Source organism: Bidens hawaiensis, unplaced genomic scaffold (assembly GCF_021521415.1).
Source record: "Bidens hawaiensis isolate Kalapana, Puna unplaced genomic scaffold, B.hawaiensis_p1.1 tig00012134_1, whole genome shotgun sequence".
NCBI lineage: Eukaryota > Viridiplantae > Streptophyta > Magnoliopsida > Asterales > Asteraceae > Bidens > Bidens hawaiensis.
The window spans coordinates 332,679-348,329 of NW_027491975.1; the positions used below are offsets into that span (position 1 = coordinate 332,679).

The 15,651-nt window shown below is 38.7% G+C and overlaps 1 pseudogene; it reads right to left on the minus strand.

Annotated features, from left to right (window-relative positions):
• Positions 1 to 11,610: 11,610 nt before the first annotated feature.
• Positions 11,611 to 15,104, minus strand: LOC143540027 (receptor-like protein kinase THESEUS 1 pseudogene; annotated as a pseudogene).
• Between the last annotated feature and the right edge of the window lie 547 nt (positions 15,105 to 15,651).

Sequence of the window (15,651 nt, forward strand, 5' to 3'; positions counted from 1 at the left end):
GTATTAGTGCTAATAAATAGATATTTCTCACTTGGTGTTGATTTATAATTGCATATATTAATTGTTGATTTAATCCATGCGAAGTACACGGTTGGTGGCTACATAAAACGTGTGGAATGGGTTATAACTGCTGGGATTAAAGCCAAGTAATGGTTAATGGTCAACAATTGACTATTATGCTAAAATCTCGCACTTATAGTTAATATTAACATGTGTGGGACCACATTTTATGAGTAACTCCCAAAAGAATCGGTCAAAGACGTGGAATGAACATTGAAGAATGTGGACAGACTCAAAAGAAGAGTTCCTCAACGGCTATATTGGAAGACTCTTTCAGTTCCGGGATACTCGGAGAGTTAGTTAGGGATTCCGAGCTATCCTTCCAGTGTCAATATCCTGAGGATGATATTTCGTCCTATATTATTTTTATTTGTTTTGCAGATAAGACCACGTGTTAAATATGTTTATAAGAACATGGATTGCAACGGAATGCTACTTGAACTTCGTCAACTAACAATGTGGGCAGTAACGGCTTGTTGAAGAACTAGTCTAGGGTTTCCGGAATAATCAGAATAACAGTTGTAATCTTCTTATTATATATTGAGCTGATAATATCAATAGGGAACACACACTCTCACGATCTAGCTTACTAGCAATCACTGTAACACTTAGTTTTTCGATATTCTATCAGCTCCAACACTTTGTATTCACCGATTTTCGTTATTAATAATATTGACGGTGATAGTTTTCACCGTCCGGGGGTTTTTTGTGCCGGAGATCATAATAATCTAACGTAATTCGACCAAAAGTTAGGCTCATAATCTTTAACCGAAGGTATTCGACTAAAGATTAAGTTGTAAACTCTTGACCGAAACGAAGATTATCATAATCAAGGGTTTTTTCCCTCGTGTTCAATCTTTTCACCACTAAGCACCTTGCCTCACGCACTAATTTGATCAAGAGTTAGTTTGCTAATTTTTAACCGAAACAAATACTAGGTAAGTTTAATAAACCATATTTTATAACTATATGTTGATTGTCTATTATTCCAAAAATATTTATGTTACAGTTGTAGTTTTAGATCTATCGATAGTTTCAAAATAAAGTTTCAATGATACATTATCCTTATGAAAACAAATTACGATAGTGAATCCTTAAAAAGATATAAATCAAAATTGATTAAGTATAAATTGATAAGTTGAAACCATACCATATGGTCTAATTAGACCTAAGTTACCATTGATGTTTTACCTTCCATGATCCTTATAAAGCAAAATTAAGGATCTTGAATCCATAAGTGTTGTTACTTTTATGATCTTCATGGTTGAACTTAAGACACCTAATGCAAACAACTTATGAAATTAACTGGGATTAAACCCAGCAAACTGGGGACAAGCCCATAAAATAAACTGGGGACAAGTTCGTGCAACTGGGGACAAGACCGTGTAACTAGGGACAAGCCCGTAAACTGGGGACAAGCCCAAAAGCTGGGACAAGCTCAAACTGGTGTTAAACTGGGGACAAGCCCAAAAACTGGAGACAAGCCCAAACTGGGGACTGGTCCAAAGATACGGATGTCAACTGGGGACTCGCCCAAACGTGAGTGACGTGAAAACGCCAAAACCTTAGCTAACATGAAAATGTTAGAAACCTTTGTCTTGATATAACATGAAAATGTTATAAACCGGTGGTATGGTACGTCTACCATAAATCGTAGGATCCTCCATATAGCCGAAGACAACGAGATTGTCAGCCATTAAGCGTGTACTGGTCCCGCTGCCCCGGACTATACGTTGGATAGCGTGCGCTCCATGCGAGAGTGTAGAAACTCTAATTTATAAGAAAGGTGACCTTTAAACCTTAAAAGATATGACCATCGGGAGTCATACCTAAATCATGGGCTAGGCCAAGGGAAATAGTAAAGTACCTTAAATGTGAAGGAGAGGTGGCCAACCTCTTAGTTATTGAACCTCTAACTAGAATCCTGCATTGTTATTTAAAACTTGGAAAAAATAAACGTTAAGAATATATTATCCTTAAATTAATAAGAATTTGAAATGAATAAATGATTAAATAGATATTACCAATTTTAGGATCCTCAATCCTTGATGGATGCTTGATTTTCTAAGGATACCGGATCCTGATTAGAAAAAACACTTCTTGAGATGGATAGCATTCCATGCTCTTGTTAACCTGTTGCCTTCCATAGTCAGCAGGTGATATGCCCCCTTTCCAGCTTCTGACTCGATCAAGTAGGGGCCTTCCCAGTTAGGTTCTAGCTTTTCATTTGCTGGATTGGTTGTGATCTCCTTCTTGAAATCTTCTTGTTTTGGTCAAAAATCTAACAAGGATAATGTAACCAAATTCGTTTGGTAAGGATTAGTGCTAAGTTAACAAATATGGTAATGAATCGATTGCAAACACAAACACAAGGATTTGTTGCGAGGAAAAGCCCTTGATCTGGTTCGGATCGCCGGCACAAAAACCCCGGGTGATGACAAATCGTCTATCACCACTTTATTAATGTAAAAATCGGGTTGCAAGGGTGGATTTTATGATCAACGATTACAATGAAGCTAAGTGTGTGTGTACTATTTACAAAGAATTCTCAGTGAGTGTTTATGAACGTGAACTAATAAGTGATAAACCTAGTTGATCATCACCTCATTATAAACAAAAAATAACAAGTAACAACTACTCCTACAAATCCGCCACTCTTCCCATTAGACGTTCCTTCTCCTTTGACTACGTGCGGGAGTCGTCCAGTAGCGAAAAAATAGGATGACCAAGTCATCCAACCGTTGTATCTATCAAACACAACACCACTCAAATACAATTATTAGTAAACAGATAATACCAAGGATCCTTAATCCTTTATAACCTGGAACATATCACAAGGATAACTAATCCATAAATTGCTCAAGGATAGAGTATCCTCAGCATAAATTCTATGCCCTAACACTTCTAATCCTTATACTCTTTTTGTATGCCCCAGCTACCCTTTGTTGATATGTTGCCACTCTGATCTTGGCTAGATCTCTAAGCTCTTCAACAGTATCTAGGTCTTCGAGAAGGATTTCATCATTAGCTTGAGGATTACGGATGCTTGTTCTGGCAGTGGGAACCACCATCTCCGTAGGGAGTACAGCTTCCGAGCCAAACACCAATGAGAAGGGTGTTTGACCTGTTGCATTCTTTGGTTTTGTTCTATCAACCCAAAGAATATAAGGAAGTTCCTCAGCCTACTTGCCTTTCTTGGATCCTAGTTTCTTTTTCAAGTTGTTGATGATAATCTTGTTACTTGACTCTGCCTGACCATTAGCTTGAGGATGCACTGGAGTAGAGGTTATCATCTTGATGCCCCAGCTGTCACAAAAGTTAGTGGTTCTCTTCCCGATAAACTGGGAACCAATGTAACAAATAATCTCTGAAGGGATACCAACTCTAGTAATAATGTTTCTTTTAATGAAGGATATCATCTCTTTTTCACAGACTTGTACAAAAGCTTCTACTTCTATCCCCTTTGAGATGTAATCAGTCATGGCGAGCATGAACACTTTTCCTCCTGGTGCTTTAGGTAGCTTGCCCACGATATCCATGCCCCACTTCATGAAAGGTCATGATGAGGATATAGGATGCATAGACTCCACTGGCTGATGCAGAATGTTGCTATGCCTTTGGCATGAGTCACACTTCTTTGAATATTCCATGGCATCTCTCTTCATAGTTGGCCAGTAGTATCCAGTTCTCAAAATCCTTGAGAATAGGAGTCTGCCTCCAGTGGGATTACCACATTCTCCTTCGTGAAAGTCTTTAAGCACCTCTTGAATTTCAGGATCTTCGATACATCTCAAGTTTGAACCTTCAAGAGATTTCCTATACAGAATATCATGTAATATAATGTATTGTGATACCTTTATTTTGAAGGACTTAAGATTCTCTGTGGCCGGAATTTCTCCATTTTGAATGAACTTCTTGATCGGGAGGATCCAGGATCCTTGGTTATTTGAGGATAATGGATCCCAAAGCACCATCTCTTTGTTAGTTTTTATCTCCTCAACTTCTTATTCTCCTATCGCTGGTGAGAGTATATGGATGATCGGGATCTTTGTAGTTTCTGGAACCTTCAAAGATGAAGCTAGATTTTCCAAGGCATCTGCCCCTGCATTTTCTTCCCTTGGTACCTGTACAATACTAAAAGAATCGAAGAACTTTGACAGTTCTTTCACAACATCTAGATATTTTATTAGTTTTTCTCCTTTAACAGCATATGAGCCATTAAAGTGGTTAGCTATCAATAAGAATCTATATATACTTGAAGATACCTGATCCTCATGTGTTTAGCTAATTGAAAACCTGCGATCAGAGCTTCATACTCTGCTTCATTGTTTGTGGCTTGAAACTCACAGGCTATAGACTGGGGTATTGTGTCCCCCTGTGGTGATTTCAGTAGGATACCCAATTATGTTCCTCTTACGTTGGAAGCTCCATCTGTGAAGAGGATCCAAGGATCCTTGATTTCTTCTAGCTGTTGGACCTCCAAGTCAGCTTCCTTTTGTAGATCACTACTGAAACCAGCCACAAAGTCAGCTAACGCTTGAGACTTTATAGCAGTCCTTGGCTCGTATTGGATATTGTATGCACTTAGCTTCACAATCCATTTAGCCATCCTACCTGACATCTCTGGCTTTCTAAGCACATTCTTAACAGGATAATTAGTTCTCAAAATAATGTTATGAGTTTCAAAGTAATGTCTTAATTTAGTAGAAGCCATAATAATTGCAGGAATTAATTTTTCAAAATGAGAATACCTGGCTTCAGCATCTAGAAGACTTTTACTTACATAATAAACGGGATATTGTTCACCTTCGTGATCCTTTACAAGGACAGCACTCACTGCATTTTCTGAGACAACTAGATACAAGTATAAGGATTCTCCATCCACCGGCTTCATCAATGCTGATGCTGAGGTTAGGTAATCCTTTAAGGCTTTGAGCGCAGCCTCATGCCTCTCCGTCTACTCGAACTTCTTATTCTTTCTAAGGATATCATAAAAATCCTTACACTTCTCTGAGGACCGATAGATAAACCGGTTCAAGGCTGCGATTCTTCCAGCCAACCTCTGTACATCCTTTGCATTCGCGGGAGACTTCGGGTTGATGATGGCTTTTATCTGTTCTGGGCTAGCTTCTATACCCCTCTTAGTGACCATATAACCAAGGAACTTTCCCGCCTTAACACCAAAATGACATTTAGATGGATTAAGTTTCATGTTATATTGGTCAAGGATATTGAATGCTTCTTCCAAGTCTTTAAGGTGGTCTTTAGCCCTCTTTGATTTGACAACCATGTAGTCTATATAGACTTCCATGGTCTTTCCTAGTTGTTCTTTGAACATCATGTTGACTAAGCATTGATATGTTGCACCTGCATTTCTTAGTCCAAATTACATGGCAATATAGCAATATATGCCGGTAGGAGTCATAAACGTTGTTTCTTCTTGATTAGATGGTTCCATCTGAATTTGTTGGAATCCAGAGGAAGCATCCATAAAAGTAAGCATTTCATGTCCTGCCGTTGCAGACACCATGGAATCTATATGTGGTAATGGGAAAGGATCCTTCGGACATGCCTTATTTAAATCAGTGAAATCGACACATACCCTCCACTTTCCATTCTTTTTTGAAACAACAACCACATTAGCTAACCATCGAGAATACTTAACCTCTCTGATCATACCGGCCTTGAGAAGTTTTTCAACTTCCTCTTGTATGATCATGTTGCTCTCAGGAGCAAATTTCCTTTGCTTCTGATGGACGGGTTTTATAGAAGTATCAAGGCCTAACTTGTGAGTTATTACCTCTTTTGAAATACCTGTCATGTCTGAATGCTTGAAGGCGAATGTAGATTTACGTTGTTTGAGAAAGGATACTATATCCTCTTCAATGCTAGCAGGGATACTGGACCCTAGGAAAATCTTCACATCTGAATCCTCAGGGTCCAAAGATACCTCTTTCAGATCTTTCTCTCGGGCCTCCAGCACGTTCCTAGGATGTTGTTGTGGTTGCTATGCGCTCGTTTGCTTGGCCGCCGGCTTCATGGACGAAGAGTAATAATTCTTAGCTTCCACCTGATCACAATCTATTCTTGTTACTCCCCAAGGAGTTGGTAGTTTGATACATTGGTGATAAGTAGAGGCCACAACTTTTATTCCGTGTAACCAAGGTCTGCCAAGAATAACATTGCAACAAGACAAATAATCAATAACACAAAATTTTTGGTAAGAGTTTAACCCTTCAATGTACATAGGGAGTTCGGGGAACAATCTCTGAGTCTGGAATGTTCATCTTCTAGAGAACATCATATTGAATGATGTTAACCGAGTTTCCCCCGTCGACTAGGATCCTGCGCACGTAATGGTTAGCAATAAAAAGAGTTACAATCAAACTGTCATGATGAGGATCCAAGATACTTGTTTTGTCTTCTTCATCAAATAAGATTCGCTTGTCGGTTGTTAAGGTAGTGGATATGACTGGTCGCTCCCCATTCTCCAACTTTGTTTCTTTAGCGTGCCTTTTGGCTACGGAGAATGAAGTTCCACATATGTCTGAGCCACCAGAAATGAAGTTGATGACTTGTGCGTCTGGTGGGGGCGGAGTTGCTTTCTGCGGGACATCTTCAGGATCCTGTATCCTTGACTTTTATCTTCCCAAGAGCTCTTTGAAGTGGCCTTTGCTCAGGAGGTATCCAATTTCCCTCCTTAAACCAATGCAGCCATCAGTCATGTGACCAAAATACTCATGGAATGCACACAATTTGGATTTGTCTTTGAAGGTAGTTGACTTCTCATTTTTCCGAGCGCACCTTGCTTTCTCTCCAAGATCCTTCATGGCACAAGTCAAGCCATAAGTATCAACATAGAAGCAATACTCGGAAATATTTGGGTAGTCCTCATCATCATCTCTTTCTTCAACTGCCCGGACGTTTTGATTGTTGAACTTGGAATACGGCTTAGATTTTTTGTTCTTGAACGAGGACCCTTGTTTCTGGTTAGGTGACTCTTGTTTTGTTTGAGCTCCTAACCTTTCTTGGATCTTCTTGTCATCCTCTAGCCTTAAAAATCTAAGGGCCCTATTTCTGACTTCATCTAAAGTCCTGCATGGAGTCATCACAAGATCGTCATAAAATGGGGAGCCCCTTTGAAGTCCCATATTGAATGCTTTAACAGCCGTAGCCATATCAAGATTAGGGATTTCCAGGGCCTCCTTGCCAAACCTTGTAACAAAATCCCTTAAGGATTCATCATAAGGTTGGACAAATCTATATAAATCACTAGTTAACTTTTCTAATTTCCTACTACAAGAAAATTGGCTGTTGAACAAGTTAACTAAATGCGAAAAGGAAGTAACAAAATAAGGAGGAAGACTTACCAGCCATTTAAGTGCTGATCCCGTTAGTGTGGATCCGAAACCCTTGTATAGACAAGCTTCCTTGAGTCTTTCAGGAACTGGATTGATCTCCATCCTTTCCCTATATTGAGCCACGTGCTCCTCTGGATCAGTGGTCCCATCATACACCTTCATGTTGGGGGTTTGAAAGCGTTTTGTGATCTCCGAATCACATAAGGGTGGAGTAAATCTGGACAGCTTATGGCTCCCTTATGGTATCTCAGGGATTGGACGGATCACTCCTGGCACGCTGGATATCATATCCTTAAGCTTCTGAAGTTCCTTAGCCATAGCCTGGTTGATACCTGTATCTTGCATAGAGCCAAGGTTAGTGTCTAAGGATATGTGATTATATGTGTTACCTCTCGGTTGGTTGAACGTTGGCATCCCGGAGGAGTAGCCAAAATACGAAGCATCTACCACAGGAGTTGGTCCACCAGAGGCAATAGTCTACATGGGGATGATATCTCCTTCATGGACCTCTGAAGACCTTTGATGTTGAACCCCTGAGGATCCATGATTCTGCCATAAGGATCCTTGAGGTTGGGAGTTGAAAAATCCTTGAGGATACAATCCAGAGCATCCTGGCTGAAGGATGGATGGTCCTTGTTGAAGGAATGAGGATCCTTGAGTTTGCTGACCCATGGACCCCTGTTGAAGGATAGATGATCCTGGCTGAAAGAACGAGGATCATTGAGTTTGTTGACCCATGGACCCTTGTTGAAGGATAGATGATCCTGGCTGAAAGAACAAGGATCCTTGAGTTTGTTGACCCATGGATCCCGGTTGAAGGATAGATGATCCTTGCGTGAATTGATCCAAGGATCCTGGAGTGGTGAAATCCAGTATCCTAAGCACTAAAGGAGTCTGATCCTCTAGTGGCCTCTTGCTCTTCTTAAGATCTTCTATCTCATGAAGGAATTTCTGGTTGGTCTTGTTCTGTTGCTCCATGTATGCCTTAACCTGCGAAAACATAGAAGAAACATCATTGTTAGAGTTAACCACCGAAGTGGCATCAGTGGTTTTTGAGCTCTGGAAGACCGGAATCTGTGTCTTGTTTCCAGCCGCGATGGTCCTTAGAGCTACTGCTTGCGGAGGAGGCATCGGTGGTAAGGTTCTTGGTGGGTGAGAAACTGATGAATGCATGGTGGATGAAGCAGAATATTGTTGAGAGGCCATTGATAGTAGTGTAGGTAATAAGGTTGAGAATTGATAGGAAATAATATGTATTATAGCACCAATTGCCCCACGGTGGGCGCCAAATTATTTTGGTCAAAAATCGTTTAAGGATCAAGTAACCAAATTTGTAAGGTGAGGTCTAGTGCTATGATGATGATAACGATTATATAATGAATGCAAACACAACCACAAGGATCTGTTACGAGGAAAAGCCCTTGATCTTGGTCGGATCGCCGGCACAAAAACCCCGGGTGATGGCAAATCGTCTATCACCACTTTAAATAACAAAATCGGGTTACAAAGGGTGGAGTTTATGATCAAAGATTACAAAGTAGCTAAGTGTGTGTGAGCTGCTTAGAGAGTTCTTGAGAGTGTTTATGAATGTAAGCAGCAGATGGATAAATGTGTGCGTGACCTAATTTTGATCATAACCTCGGTATTTAACAAGTAAAAATAACAACTAACGACTATGCCTTACAAATCCGCCATCTCCCCACTATCTTCATCCATGACCTTTGACCACATGTTTGACAAGTCCAGTAGCGAGATATCATGTGGAATAAGTCTTGTAGCCGTTGTAACTATTATATAACAACCTACACATAAGAAACAATTATTAATAATACCAATTACTGAGGATCCTTGATCCCGACACAGTTCTGGAGCTCTTCAGAAGGATAACTGATCCAGACTCGTCCTCAAGAATAACATATCCTCATTACTTAATTATTTGTGGCCTAACACTTAGTATGTCGTTACAACATGCTCATGTTTTTATCTATATCATGACGTTAAAACGAACTTGTATTCGTAATAATATATATAAATATTTTTTCGTATTGTAAACCGTATAATGAGTCAAACCAATAACAATCAAGTTCTTTTGATACGAAGATAAACTTTTATTTTGTTGTGCCTGTCACACCCCGACCAAAGGTGGGTGAACATGCCGGGGTGCAACGGATTGCCCAAAAACACAAGACACTATTTAAAGTGTTAATATTTAATCAACTCATTTAAATTCACAAAATCATAACGAGTCACGTAACATGTTCATACAATAACCGAATTCGAATATAGCAAATAATATATTCTTCATTTTGCTAATAACATGATAGTCTTGGTAACGTTTTTCTTCAAGTCATCGAGTCAACCCAAAGTCAAACCTGTAACATTGCATAAAATAGAATTTGTCAACACACAGGTTGGTGAGCAATTTCATAGTTTTGAAACAATATGCCTATAATAGGAAATTCCACAACTTGTATACAAAACAATAAATAATAGCAACAATTTAGATAATGAAATCGTTAATAAGAATACATTAACGACACCTTGCTATAAGGGGATGCCAAATAGTCTAGGATTTATATGAAATCGTTAATAAGAATACATTAACGACACATTTCTATAAGGGGATGCCAAATATACTCGGATTTATGAATCAACCAACCAAAAGCGGTAAACACATTAGCATTTAAGCATGTAAGTATATAACACCAAATCGAGAATTTATTTAAGTAAAGTATACAATAAAGTTTGTGGTTTAAAACTCAAGTATAAAACATTTAGTTTGAATAAGTATGCAATATCACCCCCAAACGAAAGATGGAAAACGGGGGATGAAAGTACTCACATTCAAGTAATAAACATGAAAGATTGGTGATTTGGAGATTTACCGTAACGACGAGTTTAACTAACAAAGTCTAAAAGAAAAGAAGTCTTGTATTAAAAAAGTTGTCTTGGAAGTCTTTAAATATAAATAAATGATAAGAAATATAAACAATTAAATTTAAGGTTTAAAATGTAAATATTCAAGAAGTTATAATAATAGTCCTTTAGAAATATAAGTTTGCTCGAAACCGGGTTAAAGTATCTAACCCTTAATTTTACTCAACCTATGTTAAGTAATAAGGTGGGTAAAAATGCAAGAATGCATGTCCCTTTATAATGTAGATACTAAAACGGGTTTTAACAAGTGTTCGGGTTATTGGTTCAGGTCTTGGTAATTGGTTAAACCCAAAGTCAACTTTCCAAAATAATGAATGTTATGAGATAACTCAATAAAATTTAAGAAGACTTAACCAAGTATGTAGTTCTATTGTTTTAGAACTAACAACGTCCGTTAAGCGAGAGTTCGGTTTTGTCAGTCTAAACTTTGTTATAAGATCAAGTTGGATTCAACATTCCGAGTACTTTAATAAAAATATTAAAATCAGTTTATAAAATATTTTTAAATAAATATACAAATCTTGATAGCTAGAAATACACTTGTGTGTCTTAAGCGAGTGAAATCGGTTTAGTTCGGTTTTTATCTTGAAATAAGGTCAAGAATGGTTACCACATTCCCAAACATCAAAGAACTTGTATAATAATTTATAAATGGTGATACTTAAGTTTTACAACCAAAAAGTCAACAATAAAGTCTTTATACAAAAGTTCACTTATAGTAATGCTAGTGAAAATCTTTTTTACATAGCTAGTGTATGACTGGATGTTATACCAAAAACAGATTACAAAACATGAAACCAAAATAAAAATATGTTGTCTAAATTGAACAAAGATGGATGCTTTACCAACATTATTCCTGCATAGAAGGTGAATCAAAGATTATAAGGCAGGGGAAGGATGATGGCTACTCATTACTTATTACTCATTTGCAAGTGTACTTATGTTATTAACTCTTATTATGTAGTAAGTTACCCACTGAGATACCCATAGGTCATATCTCAATATCTGATCTTATGGTCTTTTCGAAAAACCGACTTTATATATCAAACACTAAACTTTGTAACAGTTTTTATTAACTTTAACATAGGGTAGCCAGAACGCTAGCAAGATCTGTGTTCGAAGCAGACTCAAGCTGACGTCAATGGCGATGATCAGGCCTGAGATGGGCCAAGCGGTAATGGGCTTGAGCTTTAACGGGAAAGTGGGTCAAACCTCAATGGGCCTTACAGAGACCGAACACTTAACAAAACAACTTATATTGATGCAAAACATTCAACTAAATCAAGATGAACACTGTGCTTTATATTATATATCCAGTTTCAAATCATTGTAACAAAAACAAGAATCAAACTACGATTAACCAATGCACATAAATCTGATAAACAAAAGAACCACATTTCGTTAATCATCGATCATCTTCCTTGCGGATGCAAAAGCTGAGAAAACACACCACTTGTTGCAGCATCCCCCCCTTCATTACTTGCTCTAAACTTATCCGTATCAATCATACTCACACTAGTATCAAACGGTTCGAGCTGACTCAACCCGATCCCCTGAATATGGTTCATGCTACTATCTTCCGGCTCCACCATAGCTGACGTCTCTTCAAGCTGCAACGCGTATTCCAAATTCCATAAAACATCACCCATTGACAACCTATCAACACCATATTCAGCTAAACATTTTTCAGCGGTCTCACCATATTTCTTTAAAGATGCAGAGTTCACTTTGCCCACAAGATTCTGATCTATAATTTGATCCAAATTACCCTTTCTTTGCCATGTTAAAGCCCATTCAGCAATGTTTACTTGATCTCTAGGAAGAACCGGGTTCAAAGCTGGTCGGGCGCACAAAACCTCCATCAGAACAACCCCGAACGAATATACGTCTGATTTCTCAGTCAACTGTTGTCGTCGGAAGTATTCAGGGTCAAGATACCCGAAACTACCTTTGACAGCTGTGCTGACATGGGTCTGGTCGAGGGAGGGCCCCGCCTTAGACAGACCAAAGTCAGCAACTTTCGCAACAAAATTCTCATCCAACAGAATGTTGGTCGTCTTCACATCCCGGTGGATCACACCCTGTGATGCACCGGTGTGAAGATAATGTAACCCTCTGGCGGCCCCGATACAGATCTCGAGCCGTTGCTTCCATGACAGCGACGCGAGATCTGAACCGTACAGATGGCTTCTGAGGGGGCCGTTTGCCATGTACTCGTAGATGAGAATCATATTCGAACGTTCGTCACAATACCCGATTAGTGAAACCAGATGACGGTGTCGGAGCTTCGATAACATCTCGATTTCCGTTCGGAACTCCGCGAGACCTTGCTCAGATCTTGGGTTTCCTCGTTTAACCGCAACGCGGGTCCCGTCTTCCATTGTTCCCTTGTAAACCCGCCCGAATCCACCAACTCCAAGCAACAAACTTTCATCAAACTTATTCGTTGCATCCAAGATTTCTTGAAAACTAAAGTTTCTTCCAAGATTACACGAAGCTAAAGAAATGCAACTCGCAGTCATCGTCGTTTTCGTCATAGTAACCGAATTTCCATAAAACTGGGGCGGAAACCACGAAGATTTCAAATCACCCGTCTTTATCGACCTACGACCCACCATGAAACAATAACACAAACCCAAAACAATCACCAACGCAGCGGCGGCTCCTACCACTGCCGCCACCACAACACCAATCTTTTTCGTCTTTTTGGCCCGAAAAACAAGATCCCCAACAGCACTAACCCCGTCTAAGCTTCGGGCTCCATTACTAATCTTCAAAACTTCAAGCCCATTCAAAAATGCATTCGGGTCATAGGCATCTTGTTCGGGCCCAACACTAATGGTCAAAGTGTTTGACTCATCAGTCGAGTTCGTGACAAAATCTCTATAAACAGGCACGTCTAAGTTACCCGCGAGGCTCGAGATATCCAAATCAGGAAAAGCATTATCCGAGTTTATATACACATTAAACAAAAGTGTATCCGGTGACTTACTCACAATATCACAGAAATGAACCCGAACAAAGTATGCAAAATCCGGGTCAACTGGAAGAACCCATGTGATATTAAACTTCAATTCCGCTACATTCGCATCACCCATGGTTTGAGCCGTTGCATACACCCAATTCGGTGCGATTTCAGGGGTCAAATCTTGTGTATACTTTACAGTCGAAGGGTCAATCGACACGTTTGCAGCAGAGCTATTAACATGAAGATACTTCTCATCATTTTCCCAGATTCTTCCTAATGTGTCATTTTGTGGAGTCAGTTTCGGCCCGCCAATATTTAACCGATAGACTGTTTCAAACGCGAGTTCTGACAGCCCGTTAACCGGGTTGTGAGACAGCCCGGTTGCCTGATCAGGGATTAACTCATCAGGTACCGAGACAACTTCAATGGCGTTAACGAATGCGATTGAGTTGTTTGATGGGACAATATTCAGAAGCAATATGTCTGATGTCACATTGACTGAATACTCTTTCGAAATGAATTTGGAGTTGGTTTTGAAACTGTGACTGTTTAACAGGACAAAGTGTTCAGTGGTTATAGTGAACGAAGCTGATTCGAGGTTGTGGCCCGGGATCGGATAGAAATGGAGCCGGATCCAATGGCGGCCTTGTTTTTGGATATTGAACTTGTAAGTGAAAGTGGAAGTGAATACTCTAGCAGATTGGTGGATTGCTAATGGAACAGGTGAATTTGAGTTCACAATATTGGTATCTTTTTCGGTTTCTAGATCAAATGATGATTGGGTTGAATCTGGGACATAAATCTGACCAAGATATGTAATATTTTGTGAAGAACCACAAGTGATCAAGTAGTTATCAGTAGGAGTAAATGAAGCAGATGATGATTGGTGTAAATATAAAGATATAAGAACAAGAACAGAGTGTATTAAAAATCTCATCTTTTTCTTGAAATTGGTAACAGTGGATCCAAATTGTAGCTTACTGAATCAAGATTCTTGAAAAAGACTCAATTTTTAACACTAAATTAGCTAAAAAAAAACAAGCTTATTGCACCTTCATGAATCAAGATTCTTGACACCCAATTCAAGAAACTCAATTTTTCAACACTAGAAACCAAAATAAGCAAATGGGTAATCCAAATTTAATACCCAAAACCCAAATAATTCAATAAAGTTTGAATCTTGAAAACCTAAAGAACCCAGTTCAAGAACTCAATGTAGAACCCTAAACCCCAAAATTAGCTCAAGAACACATTAATTACACCTTAAAGATTCCACATTTCATGTAAAAGATCAAATTGAGTGAACCAATTGGACACCAAAGACCCAAATGATTCAAGAAACAGAGTAAGATTCTTGCAATTTGAACTGGGATTGAATTGATTGAATGAATGTGAAGAGAAAAGAATATTAATAATAATATTGTGTAAGGAAGCCATGAAAGATATAAGGAATGAAGATGTTACACTGAAGTTGACACAGCTCTTTCCAGGCTGCCAAAGATTTGGGGTGGATGGGCCCACAAACAAACTGTAAAGAATCAAGTAGCCCATAATAATAATACCAGTTTCATTCAATCAAAACAGCTGGTGGTGTAAAATTAAATGATTTACTACTGATTTCATTTAATTTAATTTATGGCTACCGTATCTTTGGTTTGGGTCAGTATTAATTCGGAAAGAACCATGAAAGTTCTGCCACTGAGCTGTTCATTTATAAGGAATTTAAATTTTTGTATTTTACTAATATTGGTCCCCATCTTTGATGAGCCAAGTGGTTTGAGCCCACCTTTTTTTTTGAAGTCGGGTTGTGATGCGATTGCCCACCCCCTCCCCCCCCTCCCCCTCTTATCGCGTACATTCTGTTTTAAAGTTTTTATAAAATGGACCTAGGCATTTTGCTAAAACGCGTATGTGTTTTGAGTTTTTTTGTGTTACTGTTTTTCTTTCATGATAATGGCCCCGAGCTTTGATTAATTAATAGTTTTGAACCTACCTTTGTATACAAGTTGGATTGTGATGCAAACTTGCCCCCTTGTTCAAGTACATGTTTTAACATTTTTATAAGTTGGATCTTATCTTTTCGTTATGATTATAAATGACTCTCAAGAGTTTTAGATAAAGGTTATTATTGATCGCTATAGAAAGACAAAAAGTGATTATATATGTAAACGTTACAAGTGATGTGTACCGCCTTAAATAAATGTTATATAATGTGGATTTATATATATTTTCGATATATAAATCTGTAATGTCAAAAGATATTGTCAAAAGAAATGTGTTAGCCATCATGGGACCAACCCAAATGATAGATATGTAAGCCTCATA